This window comes from Amblyomma maculatum, chromosome 1 (genome assembly GCF_055883805.1).
Source record: "Amblyomma maculatum isolate TAMU_Amacu chromosome 1, ASM5588380v1, whole genome shotgun sequence".
NCBI lineage: Eukaryota > Metazoa > Arthropoda > Arachnida > Ixodida > Ixodidae > Amblyomma > Amblyomma maculatum.
In genome coordinates, this window is record NC_139344.1 from 490,460,078 (window position 1) to 490,477,748 (window position 17,671).

The following is a 17,671-nucleotide window of genomic DNA, read 5'->3' on the forward strand; positions in this document are numbered from 1 at the left end:
TGGACACTCAACAGCCAAGTTTTTGCTCTCAGGACTAGTTAAGCGACCGCTGTTTAACATGCGGTGAGACTGGAAACTTAAGAAGAAAGAACTGTGGAGCGAACCTTGCCGGCTCGTAAATAAATCCGTGCTTTTTAATTCCAATGCTAAATTTCTTACGATATGCACATTTACTGGGATGCTGGCCAGGGGCGTATTTTTTTTTTAACAACTTTATTCGTATGTGCGGAATTGGTGACAAGTGGCAATCGCAACAGTTTTTGTATACAGTGAAAATGCTTTTTCTCTCTGCGTGTGTGTGTGTGGAGAGGCAGTTCTACTCCCTTCACAGTTCTCCTCCCACACTAGGCGACTTGTGGTCCGATTTCAGTAGTAAACAGGCTTTGAGAAAACGCGGGTAAACGACGGGAGTAACAAAATTTCCCCTCTCGCCGTACGTGAACTAGCGACGAGCATGACAGGTTCGATGCCATATTATTGCTGCAAGCGTTTAAAAATTACGCAAATCGAATTCAACGCGTGAAGAAATATTAAAAGAACGTGAAAATTCGTCCCATTCGCAATATTAGGCTGCTTTAAGTCGGCTTTTCCGCGCTACGCTTTTGCGACGCTTTTGCGTCCCCCGATCGAGAGTTGACGCGGACGAATCGTACGCGTTTGCTACAATAGCTCTGGCGCCTTTTTTTTTTTAGTCGCAACGAGCTCCATAGAGAAAGAAATGGCAAGGTGTGCTGCGGCAAAGCCGCTCTATCTTCCTACGCGATTTCGCCCCGGCAGACGCGGTTTGGAAAAGCGGCCCGCAGTACGTCCCAGAGTATTATTTACACCCTTCCTGACGTTTCAATCCGAACTGATTTCGAAGGCCCCAATAAACAATTTCCTTCACTGTATTTTTACGCAGCGCTGGACACTCAACAGCCAAGTTTTTGCTCTCAGGACTAGTTAAGCGACCGCTGTTTAACATGCGGTGAGACTGGAAACTTAAGAAGAAAGAACTGTGGAGCGAACCTTGCCGGCTCGTAAATAAATCCGTGCTTTTTAATTCCAATGCTAAATTTCTTACGATATGCACATTTACTGGGATGCTGGCCAGGGGCGTATTTTTTTTTTTTAACAACTTTATTCGTATGTGCGGAATTGGTGACAAGTGGCAATCGCAACAGTTTTTGTATACAGTGAAAATGCTTTTTCTCTCTGCGTGTGTGTGTGTGGAGAGGCAGTTCTACTCCCTTCACAGTTCTCCTCCCACACTAGGCGACTTGTGGTCCGATTTCAGTAGTAAACAGGCTTTGAGAAAACGCGGGTAAACGACGGGAGTAACAAAATTTCCCCTCTCGCCGTGCGTGAACTAGCGACGAGCATGACAGGTTCGATGCCATATTATTGCTGCAAGCGTTTAAAAATCTACACAAATCTATTTCAACGCGTGAAAGATATTAAAAGGACGTGAAAATTGGTCCCGTTCGCAAGATTAGGCTGGTTTTAGTCGGCTTTTCCGCGCTACGCTTTTGCGACGACTCGTCCCCCGATTGCGACTTGACGCGGACGAATGGTACGCGTTTGCTACAACAGCTTTCGCGCCGCTTTTTTAGTCGCAACGAGCTCCAACGAGGAAGAAGCGCCAAGGTGCACTGGGGCAAAGCCGCTATGCAGTTTTGAACAGCTTCCCGTGGTACATCTCAGAGTAATTTTTACATGCTGCATCACATTTGAAAGCGAATTGCTTTCGAAGGCCCTATAAACAATTTCTTTTATTATATTTTTTAAATAGGAAATATTATAAAATGCCATTAATATTATGGCTCTCAAATGTTGGCATGATAAAAACGATTTAATGAATGAATTTTCAAGTCACCTGAAAATCTACAGCCCTCGTTTTTTTTTTGTTTTTTTTTTCCTCTTTACAACACTGGTACAGAGACAAACAGCTAGCGACCGCTGTAGAAACAACAAAAGCGGGACCTCACAAATTATTGCGGGGGAGATGGCGCGAGCAAAACTTGATTTTTTTATTTTGTGTTCAACAAACTTTTCGCAAGGTGAACCTTTTTCGCGTGCGACTAATCCCTTTCGATTAGTGCCGTGTGGTGAATTCCAAGGGCACGAGACGCATCCGTAAGCTCGATTTCAAAGTAACGAGCCGTGCGGCAAAGCCGAACTTCGCCCCGGCAGACGCGCAAAAAGACCCAAGTAGGTCTGGGTATTTATCGCTGCATATATATAGGGCCCTAGTGGCTCAGGCAACCAAGACATTTTGAAGCGCGCGCTCGAACGGCAAAGTCCAAAAGCTGTTTTGCGCACCCAGCCGGCCGCGAAACGACAAGATTTCGCAATCTCGGAATGAGAGCGGCTGCACAGCTAGGGGTTCATAAACGAGCATTGCTCGACTTCGACCAAAGTTGGGTGAGCGCGTCACCGCCCCGCGCGCGCCGGCGGCAGAGTCCACGACTACGGGCACCGGCGGGGTGCCGCAGCGCGCCGTTGTCGGTTGCGCACGATTCGGCGCTTTCTGCGGCGCAGCCCTTTCGAGCAGGTCCGCGCGCGTGCACCATATTCCACGAGTACGGCCGCGGTCGGGGCGCCGCGGCGCGCCGTTGCAGGTCGCGCACGAGCCAGCGCTTTCTGCGGCGCAGCCCTTTCGAGCAGGCCCGTTCGCGTGCAGCTTAGTCCACGAGTACGGCCGCGGTCGGGGCGGCGCGCCGTTGTAGGTCGCGCAAGAGCCAGCGCTTTCTGCCTGCGCTGCCCTTTCGAGCAGGCCCGCGCAGCATAGTCCACGAGTACGGCCGCGGTCGGGGCGCCGCGATGTGCCGTCGTAGGTCGCGGACGATTCAGTGCCTTCTGGGGCGAAGCCGTTTCGAGCAGGGCCGCTCGTTCGCGGCCGCTGCGGCGCGGCAGGGTGTTCGTGTACGGCCGGCGAGACGCACCACTGTGGGACTGTTTTGCATTGAAGGGCTCACGTTCTCGGTGATCATTTCTCGAGTACGATTGCGGGCGCCGAGCGCGCGACGTGCGCGCACGATTCGCCGTCTACTTTACGGCGGATTTTCCTCGAGTACGGCCAGTCGTTTACCCAGGAAGGTCTGGGCATTTATCGCTGCTATTATATGGGGGTGTAGAGGCGGCGGACCAACACGCTGTCTCGACCCCACGGCATTCGTCTGCAGCCTCATCCGCGTCTGCGATGGGGGCTGGTTGTCGGACGACGCTGTTTCCACTGTGTTTTGAGGTGTGTTCCGTGCTGTCCGGAACTCGATTCCGAGCAAGTGCGCCGAAGACGCGGGCGTGTCCCGTCGTCTGGCGGCTTGGCCGTATCGGCAACGCAGCAAGCGCCGTCCGGTGTACGAACGCCACGGCCTCGTGCCGCGTGCGCACCGGTGAGCGCGTTACAAATGTTTCTGCCCAAAGGCACGTGCTCTCTTGCCGCGCGACGAGATCCGGCCCCACGGGGCGGACGTCGCAGCGAGCTCGAACGACGCACAAAATAAGATGCGTCGCGCGCTGGGGCGCCTAAAGGCGGCCTCGAAAGCGCTGCGACAAAGGCACCCGTGGCGGGGTATTGCCTATGCATCTACCTGGTTGATCCTGCCAGTAATCATATGCTTGTCTCAAAGATTAAGCCATGCATGTCTAAGTACATGCCGAAATAAGGCGAAACCGCGAATGGCTCATTAAATCAGTTATGGTTCCTTAGATCGTTTCTTTCTACTTGGACAACTGTGGCAATTCTAGAGCTAATACATGCATTGAGCCTGAAGGCCTTTGGCTGACGGGCGCTTTTATTAGACCAAGACCCATCGGGTTCTGCCCGTACTCTGTGGTGACTCTGGATAACTTTGTGCTGATCGCATGGCCATGAGCCGGCGACGTTTCTTTCAAGTGTCTGCCTTATCAACTTTCGATGGTAGGTTACTTGCCTACCATGGTTGTTACGGGTAACGGAGAATCAGGGTTCGATTCCGGAGAGGGAGCCTGAGAAACGGCTACCACATCCAAGGAAGGCAGCAGGCGCGCAAATTACCCACTCCCGGCACGGGGAGGTAGTGACGAAAAATAACAATACGGGACTCTTTTGAGGCCCCGTAATTGAAATGAGTACACTCTAAATCCTTTAACGAGGATCAATTGGAGGGCAAGTCTGGTGCCAGCAGCCGCGGTAATTCCAGCTCCAATAGCGTATACTAAAGCTGCTGCGGTTAAAAAGCTCGTAGTTGGATCTCAGTTCCAGACGAGTAGTGCATCTACCCGATGCGATGGCTCGTACTGAACATCATGCCGGTCCTCTCTTGGTGCCCTTCATTGGTGCGTCTCGAGGTGGCCTGCGCTTTTACTTTGAAAAAATTAGAGTGCTCAACGCAGGCGAGTCGCCTGAATAAACTTGCATGGAATAATAGAACAAGACCCTGTTTCTGTTCTGTTGGTTTTTGGAATACGGGGTAATGATTAAGAGGGACAGACGGGGGCATTCGTATTGCGGCGCTAGAGGTGAAATTCTTGGACCGTCGCAAGACGAACTACTGCGAAAGCATTTGCCAAGAATGTTTTCTTTGATCAAGAACGAAAGTCAGAGGTTCGAAGGCGATCAGATACCGCCCTAGTTCTGACCATAAACGATGCCAACCAGCGATCCGCCTGAGTTACTCAAATGACTCGGCGGGCAGCTTCCGGGAAACCAAAGTATTTGGGTTCCGGGGGAAGTATGGTTGCAAAGCTGAAACTTAAAGGAATTGACGGAAGGGCACCACCAGGAGTGGAGCCTGCGGCTTAATTTGACTCAACACGGGAAAACTTACCCGGCCCGGACACTGGGAGGATTGACAGATTGAGAGCTCTTTCTTGATTCGGTGGATGGTGGTGCATGGCCGTTCTTAGTTGGTGGAGCGATTTGTCTGGTTAATTCCGATAACGAACGAGACTCTAGCCTATTAAATAGGTGCGGGGTTCCCAGCACCTTACAACCTTCTTAGAGGGACAAGCGGCTCCTAGCCGCACGAAACAGAGCAATAACAGGTCTGTGATGCCCTTAGATGTCCGGGGCCGCACGCGCGCTACACTGAAGGAAGCAGCGTGTCTTTATCCCTGTCTGAAAAGACTGGGTAACCCGTGGAACTTCTTTCGTGATTGGGATAGGGGCTTGCAATTGTTCCCCTTGAACGAGGAATTCCCAGTAAGCGCGAGTCATAAGCTCGCGTTGATTACGTCCCTGCCCTTTGTACACACCGCCCGTCGCTACTACCGATTGAATGATTTAGTGAGGTCTTCGGACCGATGTCCGGCGCGGCCTTTCGGTTGCGCCGGTCTGTTGGAAAGATGACCAAACTTGATCATTTAGAGGAAGTAAAAGTCGTAACAAGGTTTCCGTAGGTGAACCTGCGGAAGGATCATTACCGGACTGTGCTTGTCACGCCCGGCGCCGCCCCCACTTATAAGCGGGGGATGGCCTTTCACCGCGGAGTTGCGAGATTCTGAAGCCGCTTCTCTGCACAAATTGTTACGCCCAGCGGAGCTCCGTCACCAAGGGATTGTCGGACGGTCGGCTTCCGCGGGTACAAACGGCGTAACGCACCTATGACGGTGGGCTTTCGGTTATCGAAGAACTCATCCGCTTTTTCGAAGCGACGCACGGAGTCTGTGGTGCGGGCCGAGGGAAAGGCCTGCCCGCCGCCAAGGGAACGGCGGCGCTGCTGCGAAGTACGAGAGGAAACGCGGCTCGCTAGCTCTGCTGCGGCTACTTCTTTTTTGCGTCAGAGTCCGTAGCGCAGGCTCAGGGGAAGGCCTGCGCGCCGCCAAGGGAACGGCGGCGCTGCTGCGAAGTACGAGCGGAAACGCTACTCGCTGGCTCTTTTGCAGAGAGTTGCGCAGAGTCGGTAGCGCGGGCCGAGTCAGTGGCCTGCGCGCCGCCAAGGGAACGGCGGCGCTGCGGCGAAGTACGAGAGGAAACGCTGCTCGCTAACTCTGCTGCGAAGCTCTTTGCGTTCGAGTCGGTAGCGCGGGCCGAGGGAAAGGCCTGCGCGCCGCCAAGGGAACGGCGGCGCTGCTGCGAAGTACGAGCGGAAACGCTGCTCGCGGGCTCTTTTGCAAAAGGAGTAAAAGAACGACTCGGAATCTGTAGTGCGGGCCGAGGGAAAGGTCTGCCCGCTGCCAAGGGAACGGCGGCGCTGCTGCGAAGTACGAGAGGAACCGCAGCTCGCTGGCTCTGGATGTCGTTTGCTTCGTTCAAGGCGTGGTGAACGTCTGACGCTCGCTCGTCGGGCGCGATATTAGGCGCCGTGCCGATGGCGCGAAAGGAGACTTCGGGAACAAAAAGGACGACGGGGTTATAATCCCGCACTCGAACGCATTCGCGGCCTTGAGGTTCTCTCGGGGCTTCGTCCTTCCCGGTTTCCGAGTAGTCTGTCGGTGCGCCACCGAAAAGCCGTCCGAGACACTTGTGGTTGGTGGGCTCCCGTTGCGGGAGTAGTCCGACTGACTCTCTTCTTGCGGATTGTCAAGTACGCGCTGTCCGGCTCCAATGCTGAGCGGTGCGCAAGGCCTCTTATGCGAAGTTGATAGCGGCTCCTTTGTGCAAAAGTGGTAGACGGTGGAGGATGAGATCGCGGCAGCGTGACGTTGATAGAGGTCGGTCCAAGAGGCCACCCATGAGAAGCGTCGCTGTACGGATCTATCCAGGAGCGATCCACCGGAGAGAGAAGGTGCTTGAGAGCGGCGGTCGAAATGTGAACAGCAGTTGTGATGTGAACAGCAGATGACCATGTGAACAGCAGATGACCATGTGAACAGCAGAACTTTTATCAAACCCTTCTACCGTGCTGGTGCGAAACCCCTCTGATGAAACCCAATGGATGACTCTTTCTTGGTTCCTTGATAGTGCGGCGTCATAAGGGGCTCTGTGACGCGCACATGATTTTTTCGCCCATAGCACCAGGGAGAAGGAAAATGGGGACCGCACGCTGCTCACACGCTTCCTCTCGAGTAGCACTATCACTGCACAAGCCTTTTCGCAGAGGCGCAGCGCCCGAGCCGCTTGCAGGCTGGCACAGAGGCCGAACGAAACGCTGCGAGATGTTGCAGGAGTTGGACGAAACTGCGACACTGGAGACCAGGGGAAAAGCCTGGGTGTCTGAAACCCTTTGTTGTACTGTACGGAATTGAACAAACCAAACGCACGACTCTAAGCGGTGGATCACTCGGTTCTCGGGTCGATGAAGAACGCAGCCAGCTGCGAGACTTGGTGTGAATTGCAGGACACACTGAGCACTGATTCTTCGAACGCACATTGCGCCCTTGGGTCTTCCCTTGGGTTCGTCTGTCTGAGGGTCGGATCATATATCAAGAGAGGCGCCGGCGCCCGGGGATGGCGTCGCCGGCGACTCGTTTTGACCGTGTCGGCATCAAGGACGGCTCTGTACGAAACGCCGAAGATCCCTCGAAAGACTTTGCGCAAATTGAGGAGAGACGTGGGTCGAACCCTTGCGCCCGCGCGAAAGGCGGTCGAGTCGGGGTCGCCCTGCGCCACGCTTTGTGCCGAGGGCCGCGCAGGCTGCCAGTTGCGCGTCGTCCGGGCCTCCGAGAGAGGCGATTGCCGCAGGAAGGGATTACCTGCAGTGCGGTCGTTCAAGGGAGACGAGGCCGGAAGGACGAGCGCCAGAGCGGCATTTGCGGGCTGGCCTACGGAGAGAGTGGAAACAAACTTTCCTCGCGAAACGCGAGAGACGGGAGCGCCTGGTCCGGGCACGCCCGCGCGAGAAGAAGGGAGATCTCGCGCCGGGTTGTGCGGGGAAACGACCGGGTGTGAACGCGTTGACGCTAGAGGAGAGTTTGTAGGCGCAGAGGCGCGCGCTGCCGTGCGGCGCGCTAAAGGGATCCTCACGGGCTCCGAGGGAAAGGAGTCTCTCTGCTCAAGCATTGTCTAGTACGGGTCGAACGGACGCGTATCTCGTTACGAGCGTTGTCCGCCGTCGGTCTAAGTGCTTCGCAGTCTCTGTCCCGAAAAAAACTGGGCCACTCCAGTTGGGGCAGGGGCGACGCAAAATCTTTTGTGAAGATGCCCCTACGCCAGGTTGTACGTTCGTCTCTCGCTCGAGGGAAAGAGACGAGAGGCGGCATTCAGTCGACCGCGGCGGTCGGGGGTTGCTTCTTCCTACTCAATGGTTCGTTTTCGGCGCAACCGATATGCGCGCGCCGTCCCGAGCGCCGGCCATGCGGCGCCTTCCAGTCTCGCTCGCACGTCGCCGAGGGTGTTGCCGACTGCGAAAAAAAAGCGAGGAATGGGCGGAAGGCGCGAGCCGCGCAAAGAAGGGAGACGGACGAGCGGAGCGCGCTCGACCGCGCCGAAAAGTTATCGGACCGAGTTGGAGGACAATGCATTTCATTGCTGTCGACCTCAGATCAGGCGAGACAACCCGCTGAATTTAAGCATATCACTAAGCGGAGGAAAAGAAACCAACAGGGATTCCCTGAGTAGCTGCGAGCGAAACGGGACCTAGCCCAGCACCGAATCCCCCGTCCTTGCAGGCGGTCGGGAAATGTGGTGTATGGGAGGCAACGTTCCCGGGAGTTTGCGACGGTGCAAGTCCCCCTGACAGGGGCTTGTCCCAGAGTGGGTGCCAGGCCCGTCTCCGCCGTTGCGCGCCCGGGACGAAGCCTCCCGTGAGTCGGGTTGCTTGAGAGTGCAGCCCTAAGTGGGTGGTAAACTCCATCTAAGGCTAAATACGACCGAGAGACCGATAGTCAACAAGTACCGTGAGGGAAAGTTGAAAAGAACTTTGAAGAGAGAGTTCAAGAGTACGTGAAACCGCTTAGAGTAAAACGGGTGGGCCCTCGAAGCTCGAAAGCGGTGGGATTCAGTCTCCGGACGACTGCCGAGCTGGCGGCGTCGGGTAAACGGCTCCTTTCGGGGGGCTGTTCCGGCTGCCAGTGCGCGGACGCGGTCTCCGGGGTGCGCACTTCCCACCGCCGGTAGAACGCCGCGACGGACGCGGGTAAATGGGAAAAGTACGACTTTGAGTCCGGCTGTGGAGGTGACCTGCCCGTCCCCTCGGGGACGGTTCGCGGGAGTTATACCTTGCCGTGCACGAAGAGTTCGTCACCCCGTCCAGGCCCCATGGGCTTCTCCCGGCTGTCGGGAGGCCCGAACGATGACGCCCTCTGGAATCGGAGCGGAGGACCCGCTGGGCAAGCTTGTCGCCTCCTGTTGTCCGGGTTGGTCCCGTGGCGGCGGGCTGGCGGCGAGAAGCCGGGCGAGCGGGGAATTCTCCCGCGGAGGCGCTATCGTGGTTTGCGGCGAGTAGGTCGGTAACCCACCCGACCCGTCTTGAAACACGGACCAAGGAGTCTAACATGTGCGCGAGTCAATGGGTCTCCCGAAACCCAATGGCGCAATGAAACGTGAAGGCCCTTCGCGGGCCGCGTTGCGATCCCGCACCGCACAGGGGTGTGGGCGCAGCAACGGCCCGTCCCAGGCGCTCTCTTGTCGCCGGGGCGGAGCGAGAGCGCACACGTTGGCACCCGAAAGATGGTGAACTATGCCCGGGCAGGACGAGGCCAGAGGAAACTCTGGTGGAGGTCCGAAGCGATTCTGACGTGCAAATCGATCGTCCGATCCGGGTATAGGGGCGAAAGACCAATCGAACCATCTAGTAGCTGGTTCCCTCCGAAGTTTCCCTCAGGATAGCTGGCGCTCGATGGGAGAGCAGTCACACCTGGTAAAGCGAATGATTAGAGGCATTGGGGTCGAAACGTCCTCAACCTATTCTCAAACTTTCAATGGGTGTACGGGAGGCCTTCTGGGTTGAGGCCTCCCGCTGCGATGAGAGTGCCAAGTGGGCCACTTTTGGTAAGCAGAACTGGCGCTGTGGGATGAACCAAACGCCGGGGTAAGGCGCCCGAGTCGGGACGCTCATGAGAACCCATGAAGGGTGTTGGTTGCTTAAGACAGCAGGACGGTGGCCATGGAAGTCGGAATCCGCTAAGGAGTGTGTAACAACTCACCTGCCGAAGCAACTAGCCCCGAAAATGGATGGCGCTCTAGCGTCGCGCCTATCCCCGGCCGTCGCTGGCAGAGTAGCACGAACTGTGGGGGTGCTAAGCCGCGACGAGTAGGAGGGCCGCAGCGGTGTGCGTTGAAGGTGTCGGGCGTGAGCCCGCCTGGAGCCGCCGCTGGTGCAGATCTTGGTGGTAGTAGCAAATACTCAAGTGAGAACCTTGAGGACTGAAGTGGAGAAGGGTTCCATGTGAACAGCAGTTGAACATGGGTCAGTCGGTCCTTAGGGAAAGGAGAAATCCTTTCAGAAGCGGGCGCGTTTGTGCAGCTCTGTCTGTCGAATCGGAGACGCCCCGCTGCAACCGAAAGGGAATCGGGTTAACAGTCCCGAACCCGGCTACGGAGATCGGTCCTTCGGGGCCCAGTGCGGCAACGCAAACCAGCTCGGAGACGCCGATGGGAGCCCCGGGAAGAGTTTTCTTTTCTCTGTAAGGAGATCGAGTCCCTGGAATGGGTTCACCCCGAGATAGGGACGGTGGCTCCGTAGAGCAGTGCGGCTCTTGCGCTGTCCGGTGCGCTCCTGTCGGCCCTTGAAAATCCGAGTGAGGGAGTGTGATTTTCGTGCCGGACCGTACCCATATCCGCAGCAGGTCTCCAAGGTGAACAGCCTCTAGTCTCTAGACCAATGTAGGTAAGGGAAGTCGGCAAAACGGATCCGTAACCTTGGGAAAAGGATTGGCTCTGAGGGCTGAGCCGGTCGGGCTGGGGTCCAGAAGCAGGAATGGCACTGCACCGGGACTGGGCGAGGCTCGCCGCCGTAAAAAGCGGTGCGGCCGAGCCCGGACCAGCGTCGGGACCTTCCTGTGGAAAGCCACAGCTGTGCTTGTTCCGGGGGCTTCGTGCCCGAGGTTCTTGCTTCGGCCGGCAGAAAACAGCCAACTCAGAACTGGCACGGACCGAGGGAATCCGACTGTCTAATTAAAACAAAGCATTGCGATGGCCGTTGATCGGTGCTTGACGCAATGTGATTTCTGCCCAGTGCTCTGAATGTCAACGTGAAGAAATTCAAAAAAGCGCGGGTAAACGGCGGGAGTAACTATGACTCTTCCAAGCTTCTGGGTGGCTGGAGCGGGACTTCAACACGGGTGAGCAGACACCCGAGAGCCCTCCGCGGAAGCGGAGAGGACTCAGCTGTGACCTGATGAAGAGGGACAGGTCAGCCTGGTGGCATTAATTTGTCATCGAGCAAACTAAGGCAGTTTTCCCGATGATGGGTGGATTGACTTTTGGTTGGTCACTGGGAGGGGCTGCGTCCTCCTGTAACCGAGAGGGGTGCAACCATTGGCGATGAAGCTCTGAGGGATAAGGCTGGGAGCAATGGCGCGCTCCTGTAATCGAGAGAGGCCACGCCGGTGAATGCTCAGACGGCCGACTGGAACCTCGGAGCCTTGTGCACTCTGAGGAAGTCTACCCCGCTAAAGCGGGGTAGATTCTCGGGCTTAGGAACTGCTACGTTGGGGCCCACTGAAGATTACAGCCTTTACCGATGATGTACCCTATTGACAAACGGGACTAGGGATAAGGCTGGGGAGCTCCCAACTCCCTGTAATCCATGGTGGAAGCCGCTGGAGTCGGAGGTGACCACTCCTCGTAGCGGGAAATAAGAGTCTGTTCCCCGCCGGTGCAGTCCAGGGATGGGCTGTGCCGGCTAAGTCTCTATGTATGGACGCCGCGGGGGAATCCCCGCTGACTTATGTCATCAGGGGTAGGGGCAACCCCGTGTAACCCAGCCCGCGAGGATGCATGGGGGCGCTGTTAGAGACTGTCTTCACTCCACCTCCGGCGTGCCAGGTCCGTCCTGGGAAACACTGAGGCCTTCGGGCGTCTCAGCAGGCTAAGAGAGTGAAGGCGAAGCGAAAGCAGAACTGGTGCAAGCACCCTTTGAGAGTCTGTCAGTAGTACCGCTGTGAGACCAGAGGGGTGGAGGATGAAGCCTCCACTCGCGCTTCCGGTACGTAGGCGGTAGGTCCCAAAGGTTTTGGAATACGGGGCCGGCGTCCAATCCAAGACGCTTAACAAAATTTGGTAGAATCGGGCTCTCGCGTGGAGCGCAGCACGAAGAGAGTTACCGAAGTCGGGGGCGCGAAGGCGTCTGGCAGGGGTACACGTCATGGGAGTGTACCACGGGTGTTGCGATCCCGCCTGCCCGAGCACGTGGGTGCGACCCACAACACGACCAACGCGGTGGCAGTAGTTGACAAGTCCGCCACGCGCGCTGGGAGAGCTGCAGGATTCGTTTTCAGCTCGACGATGACCAGACGTAAACTGGGACAAGAGCGGTCCCCGGCGTGGGTGTCCGCCAAATTGTGGGACTTAGCTCTTGGGAAGGGGCTCGGCCTGGGCGATCCCATGTAAGCCTGGGGGATACTTGTTGGCGAGCTAAAACTCTTCTTGGGACGGAGTTTGTGTTGCATATGTCTCCTCCCATAGCCAGGCCCATGTCTGGCGCGGGCCCGTAAATCCAAGCCTCTGGGTGGCTGGAGCGGGACTTCAACACGGGTGAGCAGACACCCGAGAGCCCTCCGCGGAAGCGGAGAGGACTCAGCTGTGACCTGATGAAGAGGGACAGGTCAGCCTGGTGGCATTAATTTGTCATCGAGCAAACTAAGGCAGTTTTCCCGATGATGGGTGGATTGACTTTTGGTTGGTCACTGGGAGGGGCTGCGTCCTCCTGTAACCGAGAGGGGTGCAACCATTGGCGATGAAGCTCTGAGGGATAAGGCTGGGAGCAATGGCGCGCTCCTGTAATCGAGAGAGGCCACGCCGGTGAATGCTCAGACGGCCGACTGGAACCTCGGAACCTTGTGCACTCTGAGGAAGTCTACCCCGCTAAAGCGGGGTAGATTCTCGGGCTTAGGAACTGCTACTATGGGGCCCACTGAAGATTGCAGCCTTTACCGATGATGTACCCTATTGACAAACGGGACTAGGGATAAGGCTGGGGAGCTCCCAACTCCCTGTAATCCATGGTGGAAGCCGCTGGAGTCGGAGGTGACCACTCCTCGTAGCGGGAAATAGAGTCTGTTCCCCGCCGGTGCAGTCCAGGGATGGGCTGTGCCGGCTAAGTCTCTATGTATGGACGCCGCGGGGGAATCCCCGCTGACTTATGTCATCAGGGGTAGGGGCAACCCCGTGTAACCCAGCCCGCGTGGATGCATGGGGGCGCTGTTAGAGACTGTCTTCACTCCACCTCCGGCGTGCCAGGTCCGTCCTGGGAAACACTGAGGCCTTCGGGCGTCTCAGCAGGCTAAGAGAGTGAAGGCGAAGCGAAAGCAGAACTGGTGCAAGCACCCTTTGAGAGTCTGTCAGTAGTACCGCTGTGAGACCAGAGGGGTGGAGGATGAAGCCTCCACTCGCGCTTCCGGTACGTAGGCGGTAGGTCCCAAAGGTTTTGGAATACGGGGCCGGCGTCCAATCCAAGACGCTTAACAAAATTTGGTAGAATCGGGCTCTCGCGTGGAGCGCAGCACGAAGAGAGTTACCGAAGTCGGGGGCGCGAAGGCGTCTGGCAGGGGTACACGTCATGGGAGTGTACCACGGGTGTTGCGATCCCGCCTGCCCGAGCACGTGGGTGCGACCCACAACACGACCAACGCGGTGGCAGTAGTTGACAAGTCCGCCACGCGCGCTGGGAGAGCTGCAGGATTCGTTTTCAGCTCGACGATGACCAGACGTAAACTGGGACAAGAGCGGTCCCCGGCGTGGGTGTCCGCCATTTTGTGGGACTTAGCTCTTGGGAAGGGGCTCGGCCTGGGCGATCCCATGTAAGCCTGGGGGATACTTGTTGGCGAGCTAAAACTCTTCTTGGGACTCGACGATCAGCCACCTACCCGTGGTGAGTCCTGTGCAGGCAGTGGCAGTGCCCTCTCTGCCCGCGGGGGAGGCAACTCCTCCGTGGGTAGGGGCGGTACTGCCATTGCCTGGCGGAGAGCTGATCAACCTCGGGACCTCTGGGGCTGCCAACCCCTTGGTCCGTCATCACTTGGCACGAAGAAACAGGGAAAGAAAACCACTACTGGCTGTCCACGGACAGTCAGTCCAAGTCAGCAAGAGAATGGTGCGGGTGGTCCGTCACCACGGGATGAGCCTGGAAATGGTGCGGGTCCTCTTGCAGAAGCTGTGGAAGTTCCGGATGGTGTCCTGTCATTGGAGGACCTGGGTGGTCCGGCTACAAGGACTCGTTCCAGGAGGAGAAGAGAGGCGGAGATGGTGGCGGAGGAGAAGAAGGAAAAGAAAGAGAAGACGGTGAAGAAGAAGACGCTGAAGAAACCCTTGGGAGAAGTTCCGGGGCCTACACTGGTGGAGGACGATGACCAGAGAGAAGCGAAGGCGGAGGGGGAGAAGACCCTGGCGGCCTGCGGGGAGATGGCGATCCAGTCCAGTGGTTCCAGTGTAAAGTTCCACAAGAAGTCCGTGAAGAGCAAGAAACAGAAGAACACCGAGGAGAAGCCAGGGGAGACCAGGAGACAAAGCAGCCGACACAGGGAGAGACGAAGTTCGGGAGACGAGAAGGGAGCGGTGCAGAGTTCCAGTCATGGCCGGCGGGATCGGGTGCCTGCAGTTCCGGAGCCGGTCCTGGAGAGGGAGGTGCCCGGCGACCAAAGTCTTCGAGATCCGGGAGTAGGCGCAGGTGCGGGTCCTGGCCTGGAGCTGCGGGGTCCTGCGGTCCAAGTCCCGGTCGCGAGGAAGACCGCTGTTCCTGTCCGCCGGGACCTGGTTGTTCTGGCAGACCTCTCGGACCCTCCTGGTGAAGAAGTGGACCCTGGCGGAACCTCGACCCTCGGCTCACCAGCTGTTCGGACTTTTGCACATTTTTCGTGTAGAGTATCCATGGCTGAGTCCGAGGGTCGTCCGGTCCAGGGTTGTCTGCCCCTGGACCGGGCGGTGTTGCCCCCCTTGGGGAAGGAGGTTCCTTTAAGTGATGGAGAGGTCACTTGTGGCACTGGTTCCACTGCTCCGGGCCCAGAGTCCGGCGCGATCCCGAAAAGGGTGATCTTTGAGCCAAGAGCCGATCGGGCACCCCCCGTTAGGACTAAAACGGGACGTGTGGGTGGCCCAAAGACCAGTTCCAAGAAAGTGCGGGAACTGCTAACTGACCTCATGCTGTCAGAGAGCGAGAACGAGGAGGAAAGAAGTGGACAAAACATTCTGGAGAGTGAGTCAGACTCCTCTCCCGACCCGGTGCTGGAGTTGGAGTCAAGAGGGGTGAGGCCACAGTCAGGTGTGCCCCCCTCCACCTCTCGTGTCCGGTCACACTTCGTGTGTCCGGAATGCCAACGGGCTTACTCATCGAAAATTGGCCTGGGGCTCCATAGGAGAGCCAAACACTCTGCGGCCTACAATGTTGAGATTGATGTATCCCGTGTTAAGCCCAGATGGTCCAGGGAGGAGAATGAAATAATGGCCAGACGAGAGGTGACCCTCCGTAGGGAGGGTGTTTATAACTTGAACGAGCGGTTAGCGGAGAAGATGCCGCACCGCTCTTTCGACTCCGTGAAATCGCACAGGCGGCAGGCTGCCTACCAGGCATTGGTTAACCGCCTGCTGCAGTCTCAGCCCGGGGAGGGGGAGGAGCTGGCATCCTCAATTGTCAACCAGAATAATGACGCCAGCCCATGCCCCGTGGATTCGAGGGTACAGCTCTCGCCCCGGCAGACAAGATCTCGAGGACACAGTTCAAGGAGGAGTGATGAAGCAGACAGTGCGGGGAGCGGGCCGCCCCGGCAGACAAGGTCGAGACCGAGGATCGGGGCCGAAGAACAGGCAGCCATGGAGATTGGCCAGGAGAGCCCGGAGCTCAGCCCGCCCCGGCAGACAAGACCAAGACAGCCTGATGATGCATCAAGATTAGGCAGCATTCCTGAGGAATCAGAGACCATGACACCAGGACCCGAGGGAGACGCGTCGTTGCTGGCAGCTGGTCAGCATGGAGGGGATTCCTGGCAGGAGGTCGACAACAGCATTCGCGACGAGCTGGTAAGACTGTGCCAGAAGCAGTGCCCCACCTCTTATGGAGGGGCAGTTCTCTGGGAGTTGGGTAAACGTCTGGCTAGAGGGGAAGACGTGTCAAGACGGTTCAACTCCTATCTGCAAGACCATCTGCACAGAACAACTAGAGACAGAGGAGGACCCAGGGCAAGGTCAACGACTCAGCCGCGTATCAGCCGTCGTCGCCTGAGAAGGCAGGAATTTGCAAGGACGCAGGATATGTTCAAGAAGCGACAGGCCGCCTGTGCTAGAGAGATCCTGGACGGAATGACGGCGCACAAGATGAATGACGCATCTCTACTGTTGGACGCCTGGACGGCGGTGATGGAGGCGCCAGTGCGTTCTTGTGTGGAAGTGCCTGAGCCAAGGGGAAGAGGAATAGACCCCTTTGGGCCAGTGTCAGCCCTGGAGATTAAGACGGCAATGCCGCCATTGGGCACAGCCCCGGGGCCAGATGGTCTGACTGGGAAGGATTTGCGAGCCATGCCGGTGGCACTTCTCCAAGTGCTATTGGACATCCTCATGCTCACGCGCCATCTGCCAGTAAGCCTCCGCAACGCCAGAACCGTGTTTATACCCAAGACACCAGGGGCAGATTCACCAGCAAAATTTCGGCCAATCACTATCTCCTCGGTGTTGGTCCGTATGTTTCACAAGATTCTGGCAAACCGGCTCCTGGCCGAGGTGGAGTTGGACTGCAGGCAGAGGGCATTCCTCCCGGTGGATGGCTGCGCAGAGAATGTGCTATTACTATCAACGGCACTCTACGAGGCGAAGACAGCCCGAAAACCGCTGTACATGGCTAGTCTGGACCTAACCAAGGCATTTGACAGTGTCACCGTGGATGCCATCTTGAGAGGAGCGGCAGTGCGAGGGTGCAGTCAACGAGTCCTGGACTACCTTTCCGAATTCTACAAGACTTCGTCAACCTTGCTGGAATTCGATGATCAGAAGAGGTTGGTTCATCCTTCCCGAGGAGTCCGCCAGGGGGACCCGCTCTCGCCGCTGCTCTTCAATCTTGTCTTGGACGAGTGGCTTCAGAGGCCCAACAACGGCATCTTCTTCGACAGCAGAGGTCTAACGTTGGACGCCATGGCCTTCGCGGATGACATCGTGATCCTGGCTGCATCACCCCAAGGTCTGCAGCTACGGATTGACGACTTCTCATCGTTCTTGGTTGAGAGAGGCCTGCAGATTAACGCAAAGAAGAGCCTGACCGTCGCCTTACAGCCATCCGGAAGAGACAAGAAGGTGAAGTTAGTCTCAGAAATGAAGTTCAACATCGGTGAAGATGTCATTACATCAGCAGAGGTGGGCACCGAATGGAAATATCTGGGAGTGTGCTACGCCCCGTTCGGGCAGAAGAGGCCAGCCCTAACATCGACACTTAGCACATTGCTGGACCGGGTATCGGCTGCGCCTTTACGGCCGCAGCAGCGCTTGGTAGTCTTGAGGTACTACTTGTTACCAAGACTTTACCATGCTTTGGTGCTGAGTCCGGTGACCGCCGGACTCTTGTCAAGAATGGACGTTCTTATCCGGACGGCGGTAAGGAAGTGGATGCACCTACCTCACGACGTGGCGCTGGGGTGCTTTCATGCCCAGGTGGCTGAGGGTGGCCTGGGCATAACATGCCTAAGAACA

The 17,671-nt window shown here is 57.0% G+C and overlaps 2 non-coding genes and 1 pseudogene across 2 annotated transcripts; all 3 read left to right on the forward strand.

Annotated features, from left to right (window-relative positions):
* The first annotated feature begins 3,569 nt into the window (after positions 1–3,569).
* LOC146210192 (small subunit ribosomal RNA) lies at positions 3,570–5,384 on the forward strand. Its single transcript, XR_014704585.1, has one exon. It is a non-coding gene; the product is annotated as a small subunit ribosomal RNA (ribosomal RNA).
* Positions 5,385–7,164: 1,780 nt separating this feature from the next.
* LOC146210193 (5.8S ribosomal RNA) lies at positions 7,165–7,317 on the forward strand. The gene has a single exon (XR_014704637.1). It is a non-coding gene; the product is annotated as a 5.8S ribosomal RNA (ribosomal RNA).
* Positions 7,318–8,398: 1,081 nt separating this feature from the next.
* LOC146210194 (large subunit ribosomal RNA) lies at positions 8,399–10,655 on the forward strand (annotated as a pseudogene).
* The last annotated feature ends 7,016 nt before the right edge of the window (positions 10,656–17,671 follow it).